Below are 15,255 nucleotides of genomic sequence, written 5' to 3'. Positions count from 1 at the left end.
ATTTTATTGATTTTTTTAATGTCTTAAATGCTGAACAAAGATTTCAACCATAAAACAGAGAAAATCTGCATTTTTCATTTTCAACTGAACTGAGACAAACTGCCTTCTGAAAAACAAGATCCAATGGAAACAAAATAAAAAGCATGTTTAATATTCACTCTTCTTTCTAAGAGGAAGGATGGAACATGTGACATTGCATCAGTAAATATCTCTGCAGGGCTGCAGACTCGCTTCAGATTGCCTTACATAGTTTTCAAAAACCCTACATCCATGATTAACCCCGACCTAGTTACCAATTAAGTTATCTTAGTTACCAATCAATCCTTCCACTCACTGTAAACATGAAGAAACTGTAAACTCTCATCTTACAAAAAACATAAACATCTTCTGTTTAGTTTAATCTTAAAAGACATAAATCCATCAGACATCACACAAAATACAGCTACAAACTAAAAGTAATCAGATTACATTCCTTTACCTATGATTTTACCCTGAGAACGACATGTTTAAAAGAGACTGATTGATTATGAGATTAACTTATTACCTCTAAATCACCTCATAGCTCCAGACTGTATCTGTAAATCACTACATCTTAGTATTAACTCATTAATTCTGGATTGTTTTACATCTTCAGGCCTAAAACATGTTGAGCTTGAACAACCTGAGAGAAGTATTTTCTCTTTGGTTGAAGACCTTTATGCATGTGGATGTCTGCAACATGCCATCAGATATTTTCTTGTTTGAAGGTCACAAATCAAACAGATGTGCTACAGCTACGTTTATCCGTGACTTTCTGGGAGGTCTGGGAATGCCTCTAGGCATGCTGGGAGATGAAGTGATGCAGGATACAGTAGTCATACCTGATTACATACCTCAATAAAATGTAGATTATTATTCTGGTTTAAATGAAAATCAAGTGTAAACCTCACACACCTTCAATAACCTTTTACCACTAAAACTTCATCCTTTCACACATTAAAGCTCCACATCAGGACCACACATAAGTCAGGGATCATCACCAAGGTCAGCAACCTGTCAGTCAGTCCATGTCACCATGGCAACCACCTAAGTAGGCAATGAAATGAAAACGTGAGTCATGAATCTTTTACAAACCCTCCTTTCCTCTCTGTCACATTTCTTTGGCTTCTTTTCAGCCAATCAGCTCAAACGTCTTCTTCTTATCTCGTATTTCTCCCTGATCTCTGACTGTCAGGATTCTCAGTGACATCCACAACTTTTTATTTACTTTGTGGCTCATGAAATTCATTTCGACTATATGGTTTCTGCTCAAACAAAGTCTTGTTCTTTTCAATCAGATCTTGGGGAATCAGCCTGACCGTCATCACATGTGATTTCTGTTTCTAAAACAGGATGATCATCTACTACAGCAGTCTTACCTAATTAATCCAGGCCATGCTGACCAAGGCTGAAGCTCCACGTTCATGTTTAGGCCTGACAGATCTGCGTCTTCTTTTAGCTCCACCAGAACAATCCTACAAGTTCAAAACAACTTTCAGTCCAAACGTTATGCATTTTTATAGATTTTATCAGGGTTTTAATGAGCAGTTGTGACTAATTAAGTAACTAGAATAGTCCAGTCTCTCATATAACCAGTATCAAACAGTCGTATTGAGTACAGCTTCCAGCGAGGCGTACCGGGACGCAGCTGTTCTCCTCTTTGATGCACAGATTCAGTTTGCAGTGCAGGTAGACGTCACCAGAGCTCCCAATGAACTGGAACATGTTGAAGGAGAAGTAGTTGGAGGTTCCCTCCCCGTTTCCCTCCACCATCACTGTCTGGTCAGCAGCGTTTGCACAGCTGCTCACAAACAAGAAGAGACTTTTCTCAGCCTCCCATCACAACCATCAGAAATCACATCTATGAAGGAATCCCAGTGAGCAGCTCCCACTTCTCAGTGTGTCTCACCGATTCTGGATCAGGTCGTATCTCGGAGTGCTGTTGGGCGATTCCTGGTCAGTTGCCCAGCAGGAGTCCGTCACCACGGCGATCAGGTCTGCATCCAACCCTTCGGTCTCCAGCTCCACCCAGATCTTCTGGTTCAGCATCACATCGGTGTTAGAATCCACAACGTGTGTGCGGTCGGCGTCGGTGTAGGATTTCATGGTTACATTTTAACTCCACTCTCCAGATGTGATGTGCTGGACCACAGAGCTGCAGACGACACACATAAACACACCTCAGCTTCTCTGACTCACAAACCAGCTGAAAGGTTTCACGTAGCAGTAGAAATGAAGCTACCAGCCAGAACACACCTGTCTTTGATCCTGAAGGCCACAGTCTTCATTTCTGGCTGAACATGGATGCAGGAGAAGTCGATGTAGAACTGATCTTGGTGAGTGATTGTGGCGGGATTCTTCGCCAACCAATAAAACAGGCAAGTCGCTTGTCAGTTTGTGGTGGATTTATTGTGCCCACTCACACTTGGAAATTTTTAAAGTCAGCCCGGCCTGCTGAATGGCTCCCAGGACTCTCCTCAGATGTTTGATGTGCTCTTCCCAGGTGTTGCTAAAGATGACCACATCATCCAAATAGGCAGCACTGAAGTCTTCATACCCCTGGAGGACCCTGTCCATCAGTCTCTGGAAGGTTGCTGGGGCTCCATGGAGGCCAAACGGCATGACCGTGAACTGAAAGAGGCCAGCAGGTGTGCGAAAAGCTGTGTAGGGTCGGCAGGAGGGCTCCAAAGGTACTTGCCAGTATCCTTTGCACATATCCAGTGTGGTGATGTATGTGGCAGATCCAATTCTTTCCAGCAGGTCATCAATTCTTGGCATGGGATAGGCGTCAAACTCTGAAATGGCGTTCAGCTTTCGGAAATCGATGCAGGGCCGTAGTGAGCCATCCTTTTTGGTTAGGAGGACCATTGGGCTACACCACTCTGATTCTGATGGCTCGATCACCCCCATCTCCAACATGGTTGTGATCTCCTCCTTCAGTTTCCCAACCAGCTGCTGAGGAACACGGTATGGACGTTGTCTGATGGGTTGGTTGTCCTTTAACCGGATGACATGTTGCGTGACTGAGGTTCTGCCTGGCGTTGCTCCAAACAGGGACGGTGCCTCCTGGAACACTTGTAGAAGGTCTGATGCTTGGTCTGGTGTGAGATGGGAAAGCACTGGTGTTGCAGTCTGGGTTAAGGTGTCCCAACCTGGGTTTTCCTTCTCAAACTCTTCCTCTCTCACCACTAGGCCCACCGTCGCCACCTGATTCTGAGGTTCTTTCCATCTCTTTAGTAGGTTGACATGGTAAGTCTGTTTCGGCTTCTTCTTCTCAGGATGATGCACTTCATATGTCACAGGGCCCATTTTCCGGGTAATGGTGTACGGTCCTTGCCACTTTGACAACAGTTTACTGTTGGAGGAAGGAAGGAGTAGGAGCACCTTCTGACCTGGTTTGAAGTCCCGCTGTCGTGCCTGCTGGTCGTACCATCTCTTTTGTGTCCGTTGTGCCTCTTGTAAATTACTTTCTGCTTCTTCTTTGTATTTGGCCAAACGTTCTCTCATCTCCAGGATGAACTGCACCACACCTCTCTCTTCTGTGTTGCTAGCAGGACCTTCCCAGCTTTTGCGGAGTAGATCCAGGGGTCTGGGTGGGCGAGCTGACCTTTTTCCACGACTTGCCATCCCACTTCTGACACCACTTGTGGCGGGATTCTTCGCCAACCAATAAAACAGGCAAGTCGCTTGTCAGTTTGTGGTGGATTTATTGTGCCCGTGGCTCCCAAACGGTGCTCAGCAGTGCAAGAAATGTCCAAAAACTCCAGTGCCAATTATATTTACATATTTACAAAAAGAAAAAATAAGAAAAATAACAAACATACAGCTTTTGTCTCTCTCTAGACCAGCCAAAAATAATCCAACCTTTTGTCTCCGCTCAATCCTTCCAGTTGCCAGCAATGCAACTTAATGAATGACTGAATGACTCTTCTCAGGCTTCCCTTTAAATACTCTAAGCCCCGCCCCTTATGCTTAATAATCCTTAATTTCTACAAATAAATCACTTTAGTTAAGTTCTTATTATGTTTCCACATAAATAAAATAATTACAAAAATAACACAAATTCTACACATTCGTTTCGAAGATTCACATTAATCACAGTAGTAGAAACAGCAAAATAATAAATGGTTTTTAAAAATAAAAATGTTTGGCGCAAACCGGGGTGCTCACGTGGTCGTGACGTCACTTCCGGATGTCGGCCAGGTCGGCTACTTAACAGTGGGTTGGATATGGCCTCGGGTTTGACCAAAGCCACAGCAGTGACAGGAAGAGGACGGTAAGTAACCAGCAAACGCCATATAATCAATCAGCCTTGCAAAATATTAAGTGTGCACCCTTAATAAGTCGCTACGTGAGGCAGACTGTATTCCTGTGTGGTTTACTGTTGTAATATGACTGTCGGACTTTGGCGGGAGTTTGTCCCCGGGGAACTGACTAGGCGAGTATGTGTGTGTGTGTGTGTGTGTGTGTCTGTGTGCGCGTTTATGGACTCAGTAGGGACAGCTGTCAGTGACGAGACGGCTTCGTCACAGTGATGACTTCAGAAGAGCTGTTCTGAGCCATGATGGTGTTCTTGTAGGTCACCTGGCTGTCGTTGGCCTGCAGAGCCAAATATTCAGATGTAAAGGAAGAAGCCTCTTTATTCTCTTTTTGTCTATACAGAGTAAAGATGTGGAGGAGAGGACCCACCGCGATCACTGCACCACAGGTGTTGCTGCTGTTGAAGCTGAAAGTCACCATGCCACTCTCCTGGTCCATCTCACCCCTGCAGGTCTCATCATTGAGGTGTAAGACAGAGTAGTCAATGTATTTGTCCCTCAGGAGACAACCCACCAGACTGACTGAGGCAGAGTTCTGTGTGCAGACCACTGGATCTCCTGAAAATGAGCATAATGATAAAAAGAAACAGTTAAATGTTTTCCTTCAATAACTCAGTCCTGTTATGTTGTCGTCACAGCTGTCGTACCCAGAGTGTTAGACTCTCTGTAACTGGAGGCAAAAACAGCTCTACAGAGGCAGCCAGTGTTACCCCCAAACTCGCCACAAAACTCATGATCACTGCAGACCTGGTCCTGACAAACGGCCTCAGGACGAGCTGCAGAAACACATATTGGTAAAGTATTTTAAACACATATGAGCTACAAAAATAGAGGTGAATTTAGTTGAAGTTGCTCAGGTCTTACAGCACTGAGCCTCAGACCACCAGCTCTCCAGGGCGACGTTGCTCAGGCTGCAGGCTCTGGCGTAGGCCCACAGGAACTGACACCCAAGACCGTCGACTGCAGGATATTTGCACAAAGTTGCATTGCAGGCAGTTATGTAGGGAGCTGGATCCACGGTGGTGTTACAGGAGGAGAAGGGCGCCTCCTTCAGGAGGTTACAGCTGTTCCACACATGGAAAGAGAGAACATGAGATCCAATGAACTGATAAGCTCCTTTATGTTTATCTCCCATCTGTAATAGTGTCATGTAACATGACTGATATGATGTAACATGTCAAATAGATCAGAGTATAACAGCAGAAGATGTTTCCTGCTGTGTGGATGAATCTGCTCACCGTTTAGTCATCAAGGGGCAGTCGATCGTACCGTCAGCAGGTTCAGTGTACCGCTCTCACAGCTGCAGGAGACAAACACATATTCAGGACTGCTGCTCTGCTCCGGATTATTCATACAGCACATATGATACACAGTATCTGTAAGTCATTCATCAAGCAGCAGCAGAGAGTCGGTCTGTAGGAGGAGTTACCTGGAGGAGCTCTCCTCAGAGAGCTTTGCACTAGAAAAACTGCTGGAGTTTCCACACAGACCAACCAGAGATGATCCAGCAGGTCCTGAAATGGTTCAGGACAGAAAGTGAGTCAGAAAATCATCAATGTTTAAACTGGATCAACAGAAAACAGTTTCTTGGTCTCCACGTCCACAATGACACTTTCTGTACCTTCCATGTGGATCTGTGCTGTGTCTCCATCAAAGAACACAGAGAGTCCAGAGAGTGTAACTTTGGCCGTGACTCCAGTGTGGTCCTTAGAGAGCTGGACACCATGAACCTCCTGGACCGAGCTGTTGAGGACCAGAGCTACGTTGTCCACCTGAGTCACAGTGGAGAGACAAGATGGAGGAAATACTGAGAGAAAAATCATAATCATCTCCTCGCTTCATCAATCTGTTTCTACTGTCTCTGAGAGGGAAGATGAGAGCCTCCACAGCAGAGACTGTGGGGAGGATTTTAGACCAAACTCCACTCTGACTGGTGGACTGAAGTTCAGGCAGCTTACCAGGACTCTGCCGTCTTGTTTCAGGAGAATGTCAACGCCTGGGTCCTCCACCCGCAGAGTCACACTGTCCACAAAGCTCACATCTGTACGACGTCGCTCACGGAAACTGGCCAGAATCTGAACGCCTGAAACCCACGAATCCAACAGCAAAGTGTAGGAACAGCGATCTTCTATGAAGTCGGCTTTGTTGTGGACGTCAATGACAGCAGGACCGCTCACAGTGCAGGTGTATGACATCATGCAGCTGACAGAGGAACACACACAAGGACAGACAGCATCATTAGCTGCTGGTGAGACTGCAGCCACCAGGGGGCGCCACTTTGTTAGAGATAGTTCACTGAGGACAGAACTGTGAATCTCATGGTGGTGCTGGAAGAAACATCACTGATGACAAAGTTTACAGACTTCGTTAAGTTGAGATCATCTGCAGCAGGAAGCAGTTTGTATTTTAATCATATCTGATTCAAAGTGAAAACTCCTTTCATCACATTTCTTCTGATTATCATGTTTATTTATTATATTGTAACAAGTATAAAGTGAAGATATTTACCTGCCGTGGCCATCACAGCGTTCCCCATCATTACAGCCTGAGAGTGTGATGGATCTGTCAAGACCGCATGAGACGCTGGTGCAGGTTTCATTTACATGTGTTGTATTAGGAGAAAAGCCTTTACCTGAGAAGCACATGAGCTTTTTCATTCATTTATAAAATCACTGATCACTTTTCAGCTAAAACTAAACAACATTTAAATTCTACAGCTTTATCAGAATTGTAAAGGAGATGTTTGGAGACAGAGATTTACTGACCTGAGAACCTGCATCCACTGATGTCAATGTATGCCTCTGTATCAGCGGCAGAAATAACTACAGAAGTCGAGTATGTGCCGTTAACATAAACATCAACTTTCTGGACAGAGAGAAAGACAATCAGTGTGAAGACAACAGAGATGAATGAACGGAGTTCACACACATCAGGATGAAAAGAGACAAAGTTTGTCTTTTCTCCTTTTTAACATCAATGTTGATGTTTTCCTGTTAACTGCAGCGTGAAGAGAAGCAGACACGTTTCAGGGAGAGTTTAGATTATACACACACACACACACACACACACACACACATGCACACTCTGCACTCACCTCGGTAGCATAGTCATTTATTCCCAGAGCTGTCTGATTTCCAAAACTAACAAGATCAAAATAAACCTGTAATGAAAGAAATGATAGAATGTCATTAGAAAAGTTTTTGATGTCATCTTATTTTAATTTCTATTCAATTACATTTAAATATTTTGGTAACACTTTATAATAAGGTTCTGTTGTAAGCCATTTGTAAGTGATTAGTTAATGATGAACTAAACTTTACAAAGCTTGACAATACATTAATAAATGATTTCTAAATAATGTGGTAATAGTTTGTCTATGTTTTGCTGATTTAATCTAAATCCTTTACAAGTGATTAGGTGATGATAAACTAATCATTTAAAACACATTTACAATTTATTAATAAATAATATACTAATGATTTGATCATTTATTTGTATCTGTAGTTTTAAGTGTAGTTGTTAGCTGTAAGCTGCTCTTTTGTAAAGCAGAGGTCCCCAGCTCTGGTCCTCAAGGCCCACTATCCTGCAGGTCTTATTAATGGCTCATTAGCAGACTTGTGCAGACCTTGTAAGAGAGCTAAGACCTGCAGGATAGTGGGCCTTGAGGACCAGGGTTAGGAATTAATAAATAAGTTTCAGATCTTCCTGCATCCCCCAAACTAAAGCGTAAACAACTCATCACTTATAAATGTGTTACTAATAATTTATACATCTTTCTTACCTGTTACAAATGATCTGTACATGTGTACAAGTCATTTTCAGATCTTCTTGCATCCCACAGTCTAAAGTGTAAAGAGCTCATCACTTGTAAATGTGTTACTAATCATTTGTAGATTTTTATTACCTGTTACAAATTATCTGCAACAAATGTGGGGGTGCAGACGCATCTGGTGTGATCGTCCATGGGACATAGAACCAGTTCACATAATTGCATGTTGTGCTTTAGAACAGAGGTTCCTAACCCTGGTCCTCAAGGCCCACTATCCTGCAGGTCTTAGCTCTCTTACAAGGTCTGCACAAGTCTGCTAATGAGCCATTAATAAGACCTGCAGGATAGTGGGCCTTGAGGACCAGAGCTGGGGACCTCTGCTTTACAAAAGAGCAGCTTACAGCTAACAACTACACTTAAAACTACAGATACAAATAAATGATCAAACATTAGTATATTATTTATTAATAAATTGTAAATGTGTTATAAATGATTAGTTTATCATCATCTAATCACTTGTAAAGGATTTAGATTAAATCAGCAAAACATAGACAAACTATTACCACATTATTTAGAAATCATTTATTAATGTATTGTCAAGCTTTGTAAAGTTTAGTTCATCATTAACTAATCACTTACAAATGGCTTACAACAGAACCTTATTATAAAGTGTTACCAATATTTTCATTAATTTCTCTTTTATGCATTTAATCTGTTTATCTAGAAAAATTAACACTTAAATTTATTCTTCTCCCATAAATAACTTACGTTTTCGCTGTTATGAACAACCCAAAAGGAAAACGCACAATTTGCTGGGTTTGTTATTGTAGACACGTCCTGCTTCACTAAACGTCCCAGAGAAGATGCATTTTCACTAAACAACCAAGCAGAACCATCATCGGGTGGAGGACCAAGAAAACAGTCTCCTGAGGTTGAAGTTTTGTAAAAGCCGTTGAAACAGACGACGAAGTTTTGACTGGTGAAGTTCACCTGTTAAATATCAAACACACACATCTAATTAAAATAAACGTTTTTCTATTTTCACAGATGATGCAAACAGGAGTCATTTAAATAAGAAACATGAAATACTGGCCAACGGTGCAGACTTTGTTAGGATCATGTATTTATGCAGAGATGTGGAGTTCTCTTCACACTGCAGTGTGTGTTTCACTCCATTTATGATCTTATCTTTAGATTTTCTACATCATCAACTTTCAACTCTGGTTCAGATTTTATTAGTTCTCATAGAGCAGCTGTTTTATTTCTAATATGAGACAGATGGGAAAAAGATATTGAGGTGTTTACACAAATAATCCTGAACTGAGCTGTAAACACACACTGCTCTCATTCAGAGAGAAAACATTAATACTGACAGCAGGTAGAAAGACACAAAGATATTCTCAGTCATCTGCTTTCATCCTACGTACGTAGAGCTGGGTGTAGACTTTCTGGTAAAACGTGATGGGACAGAAGCTGATGTTGAACTCTTTATTTACAGAAAATCTCTCTGTAAAACCAGCACCTGCAGAGATGGAGAAACATGAGAGATGAGCTTCAGTCTGTCAGCAGTTTTGACTAAAGTTCAAACTGCTTCTTCACATTTTGATGGAATAAAACATCATCAGTCAGCAGCTTTGTTCTATAAAGATGTCAGGATAATCTCACACACTCATTAATAAACACAGAGCACATGAAGAACTTTTACATCATGTTTTACTGTAAATTAAGTAAAAACATCAGATTTGTGTGTATTGACCATTTTTGTTTTATTAAGAAACTGTCATGTGAAACGGGCGGAGGTGAGGACCCAAATGCAGGCAGTCAGGCAGGAGGCAAAATTGATTCAGGTGACAGGTTTATTTCCCAGAACTTGAGACAAGGAACCACACACAACAGGGATAACTCCAGTGAACAAAAACTACACATGACCAAATAAGGATCTGACAATGAATGACTGAAAACCAGGGGTACTTATACACAGAGGGAGTAACAAGACACAGGTGAAGTGGATGACTAATCAGGCCAGGTGATCTAATGAGGCAGAACAGAAATCACAGGACAACAAGAGGGAAAAAAACCAAACATGACAAAACTGAAAGCTAAAGCATGAACATAACTATAAACCAAGAACACCGAACTAAACATGACAAAAACCAAAATCCTAAACATGATCAAAACACCCACCAAAACCCAAAAACCATGACAGAAACCAAAGTTTCCTTTAATTGATAGAAATCAGATAATTTTATTATAGAAATGATGGTTAGGAGGTTTTCATGTTAAATATTGTTGTTTTAAATCTTTTTTTTCTGTGAACTGCAGTAATTTATGTTTCTTGCCTTTGTTTTGCTCTTCTGCTCCTTTAGATGATAAACCTTCTTTGTATTTACTGTAGATTGGAGACTTGTTTATGACCCACATCTGTTCCTCATTTGCATGTTTTCAGCTCCAGTTTTTATACTTGTTCTTGCCTTTCATGTGTTTTCCCTTCACACTGACCACCTCTCCTGTTATACACCAACTCTTTACATGGACTTTGGTTTCTGGACTTGTCTGTCCTCCTCCAGGAACGGCTTCTTCATCTAAATTAAGGTTGTCAAACTCTTTGAGGGCTGCTGTCCTACAGCTTTTAATGTTTCCCTGCCTCAACACACCTAAGTCAAACTAATGGCTCATTGTGGAAAACTTGACAACAAGCTATTCGATCTGTTTGATTTGAATCGAGAGGAACATTTAAACCCCTGCAGGACTGGAGTTTGACATCCCTGACCTAAATCATTACAGAGCTTCACCTCTGCTACAACAGTTGTTTTATATAAACCCAGCACTTATAACATGATTGATAACATGACCTTGTACTATTACACGTGCATACTTTTACTGAAGTAAACATTTCTAATGCAGATTTTTACTGCTTACAGGGTAAAATGTGAGTTTAAACTTTTGCTCATCTTAAGGATGTGAATGTTTCTCTGTCTCTGGTTGACTGATGTGTCTCTGGCTTACCTCCCAGTGAGATGAGAGCAAACAGGTAGAGAAGGGGGTGGAGCATGTTGGAAGGGATCCAATCAGCTGTCAGAAAGCTGGAACACAAAGCTGATTGGACAAAAACTGTAAGACACATTCTCATCATTATTGTATTAATTCCTTTCATCATGTCTGTTAGCTGCTGTTAATCTAAGAAGGAATTTATTTCCTAAAGGGACATTTCTAATAATACTTTGTTCTAGAGAATAACTGCTTTGTCTTTTCATAGCTTGCAGTGTTCTGTGTAACTCTTGCTTCTAGTGCAGTACCATCAATGCTGTATATTAAACAGCTTGTTATTGGGTATTGAGACGTCTCGTTTGTGTTGCTGTCTTCAGGTTGGCTGGGGATGGGGGGTAAAGGCCTGTTAATACTCTGTAAGAACAGAGAAAGTTGTTCTTCCTCTCAGATTTGACTCTTTTGTCTGTTCTCCACACATCATCTAGGCAGAATTTTATTATCGTGTGGTGTCTGGCAGCTGTTGCGTGGTTGGACAGCGATGTGAAGTGGGTGTGGTTAATGCAGAAAAGTGGGAAACAGGAAGTTGCCAGAAGGTTTAAAAAGGATGAAGGCTGGCCGATGCCATGGCAAAGTATGAATATGTGAACAACAACACGACAAGAAGTCTGGTTCTTTTTAAAGATTTAGGTTTTTGGCTCAAGTCCCTGATAAGATTCACTTAGAGCTTCTTTTTTAGGCCAATTTATCACTTGTGAATACTTTGTATGTATCTAACTGATTTCTAATTCAGTTTGCATAGAAGTCTTATCTATGTGCATTACTTCATTATAAAATACAATTACTATTTAATATTTTGATCAATCCTTTAAATAAAGAATTGAGTGGGAGACATGAAAACCTGTGGGGCTGCAGCCCTCGTGGGACCGGACTGAGTAGTTCTGCTGAGGACTGTACAGGCCTGAGGCTGTCAGGTGAGGCAGGGGTGAGGAATGAAGCAAGCAGCACGTACACGAGGCTCAAGCTTGCAGCTGCAAATGTGGGAGGAGATGAGTGTAAAACGTTAAGATTTCTATGGTCATACTTTGAGTTTGAGCTTCTCTGCTGTACCAGCTTCACCATATAGTTTATATACTGTAGCCTATAGTAGCCTGCAGCACTGTAGGAAGCCGTTTAGATGGTCTGAGAGGAACGTTGCTGTTTCACTGTAAGCCACAGAAAACACTCCACAGCAGCCTGGACAGAGCTTTAGGTGACCACGAGAAAGCCTGTTCTCCCTCTGGCGACGAGGTAGAAGAAGCACCATCTCCCCAGTGAAAGGACGTTCCTGCTAGCTGTGTCATTACAACTCAGCTGGATCCTCAGTTCCAGCTGCTGGGAGGTGAAATAAGAGACGCTGACTTTGACTATTCTGTACATGTAAGTAGTTACTCTGAGGTTGGTTTAATCTTATTAAATTTGTATTCTGGTTAGCAGCTGGTGTGTGTGTGAGTGTGTGGGCCCACAGCTTAAACCTCTCTGTTGTTTCTGAGGACCATGTAAGATTATTTTACATAGTCTCCAGAAAATGAGGACAATAGAAAATATTAATTTTTTTAATGAAGATCATAGCTCTATAATCTTTATTAAGCAGCAGAAAGTGGAGCAGTGGTCATTCAGAGTGTGTATCCCTCATAGGCCACTACAGGTTGTGTTGTAGAACTTTACTCTTATACTTTATTTTATATTTTTCTCAGCTTCTTAAAAATTATTTGATGATCATTTCGGCTGCGTTACGGCTAGAGGTTGTGTCTTTTTCTTGTGTCTTTTCCCCTCATTTGTCTTTTAAACTTTGTTGATTGGATTCATATTTTTTACATAGTGTCAGTTCCTACAAAGGCTACCAGTGGGCCCAAGATTAATTAATGGATCTATTTGTTTTGTGTGTATGATATTTTTAGTCAACATTTTAATAATCAGGAATTACTTCACACACAAACAAATCCCTCTTGGCGCCCCCTGGTGGCCCCACAGCTCTTTAATATAACAAGACCAGAATTTCCAGCATCTGCCTATAATGGTAAAACAGTTTAATCTGGTAGAATCCAGCAAAAATATCAAATCTCACATTTTTTCTTCCTGATGAAACTCTGACATTAAAGAATTAAGCTTTTTAAACTGTAATGACAGTGAGATTAAAAAGTTTAATTTCAATAGAAGTCAAGGTCAAAGGTCACCAGAGGGAGTATCTGACACTACGGAAAAATACTGATGCAACCAAATCTATTTTACTGCTAAGCGTTGACATATCTAACACACTAATTACTACCTAAAACTATCCCCTTGACTACTTTTTAGTTAGAAATTATTTTTGTTTTTGTTTTTTTTACTTCATAATAAATAATGTAGTACTTAAAATAATTATACTGGCATTTAGAGAGCTGTAATAATATCTATAAACAAGGTAAATAAGTGCTATACAGCTGTAAGTGATCTATTTATGAGGTTTGTATGTGTGTGTAAGACAAACCTGTGTGGTCAGTGAAGAGGATCACCTACGATGCTGAAAACAAGAACAAAAACATCAGTTATTATAACTTTCTTTGGTAATTTAATATGTTTTCCCTTTTTTATTTGTGTCTTCGCTCTTGACGATACCCAATAGAATCCAAGGGGAGGACTGGATGTGGAGTCGACGGTGACGGGAACCTCCCTCTACTGAACTGAATGTGTCCTCATCATCTTGTCAGGTAAGCATCTTGAGTCTCAGCCGAAACCAGTTCACCAACTATTCCCAAAAACTGATACTCAAATACCAAAGAATCACACATCTTTATTAAACTGTTGGTGAAGCTGAATCAAAGCTGCTGGGCTTCAGTCAGAGTAAATTCACACTAATTTGCTCTCACTTTAAGGTGCTCTGCCAGCTGCAATCACTACCATGGAGGCTGCAGATGTCCCACCAGTCCCTGCTACACCAGTTCTAGAGTCTGTAAGTGTTCCACCAGATCTGAGACCCCAAAGAGTCCCTGTCCTGCTCATTTCTGGTTGATTTCCAGTTGGTTTCTTCCATTACCCCCCGTCATGTGGCTTTTGCTTTTTTCACCCATCAGGTTGTAAAAATCTCTGCAGGCTCATTTAATGATCAGTAGTTTTTAAATTCATGGCAGGTGTACGAACGTCCACCAAACACAAGGAAGACACAGATGTCTGAGACTGAAACTGGTGGCAACGCATCTAAACCTGAACTTTATCTGTTGTTCATCTGCTTGTAATGATTTAAGTTATTAATGGTTTTGCATCATTATGACTCCACTTTCCATGTGAGCTGATCGCGGTGAGGACGTGTGTTTTTAGACGTGTTTTTAACAACGTTTGCTAGCGAGAAACCTGAAAGTGTCGATGGAGGCAGCAGGTTCCCCCAAAATGGCAAAGTCCTGATGACATTGTCTCTTTTCTTGTGATCTTTTGGCCAAGCCCCCCACCCTCCACCCAAAAGAAAAAAGGGGTTCCAGTCTTGTATTTTAGTCAGTTCTCAGGAGGCCTGGACAGCTTGTACCATATCCAACCTGTTCTCCTAGTTGAGCTTTTTAATTTGCATATAGGTGCACTGGACGCCTGAAGCTGCTGCCTGCTTTTACAAAACATACCTGAGAAGTTTTCTGTCAACCTACACCCTGAAATTAATAGATGCCAAAGATGTTTGAGTAAAAGATGAAGCCACTGATCACGTAACAGTCACAAACACTAATGCTAAAATATCAAAGACACACGTTATTTATTAATCTATCAAAATTTATTTATCAAGCACTTTTCATACAATTTGCAAAACAAAGTGTTTTACATTAAAAATAACAACAAAAATCTTTTTCCAAAGAGTCCTCCAGACCACAAACCACTAAGTCACGCCTACACACACATACATGACATATACCCACACATACACACTAAAAGCAGATACATATACATATAGGCCATTGTGGTATAAAAGGCCGTTAAGAATGAAATAAAAGGCTTTTTATCACTTGTTCATTAAAAATGTGGAAATTCTAAATGTGTTAAAAAAGTAAATACTGACTAATCTGGTAAAACACAATCACACAATAATAAATAAACTAAACATACATGTAGTAAAATACCAATTATGAATACTAAATGCAAGTCAGTTAAATGCTTTGCTAAGAA

At 41.0% G+C, this 15,255-nt stretch overlaps 1 pseudogene; it reads right to left on the bottom strand.

The window, feature by feature from the left end:
• Nucleotides 1-1,031: 1,031 nt before the first annotated feature.
• Nucleotides 1,032-11,158, bottom strand: LOC121640339 (annotated as a pseudogene).
• Nucleotides 11,159-15,255: the final 4,097 nt, after the last annotated feature.

The sequence above is a fragment of the Melanotaenia boesemani genome, chromosome 5, assembly GCF_017639745.1.
Source record: "Melanotaenia boesemani isolate fMelBoe1 chromosome 5, fMelBoe1.pri, whole genome shotgun sequence".
NCBI classification, from domain to species: Eukaryota; Metazoa; Chordata; class Actinopteri; order Atheriniformes; family Melanotaeniidae; genus Melanotaenia; species Melanotaenia boesemani.
This window is presented reverse-complemented; position numbering and strand designations above follow the sequence as displayed.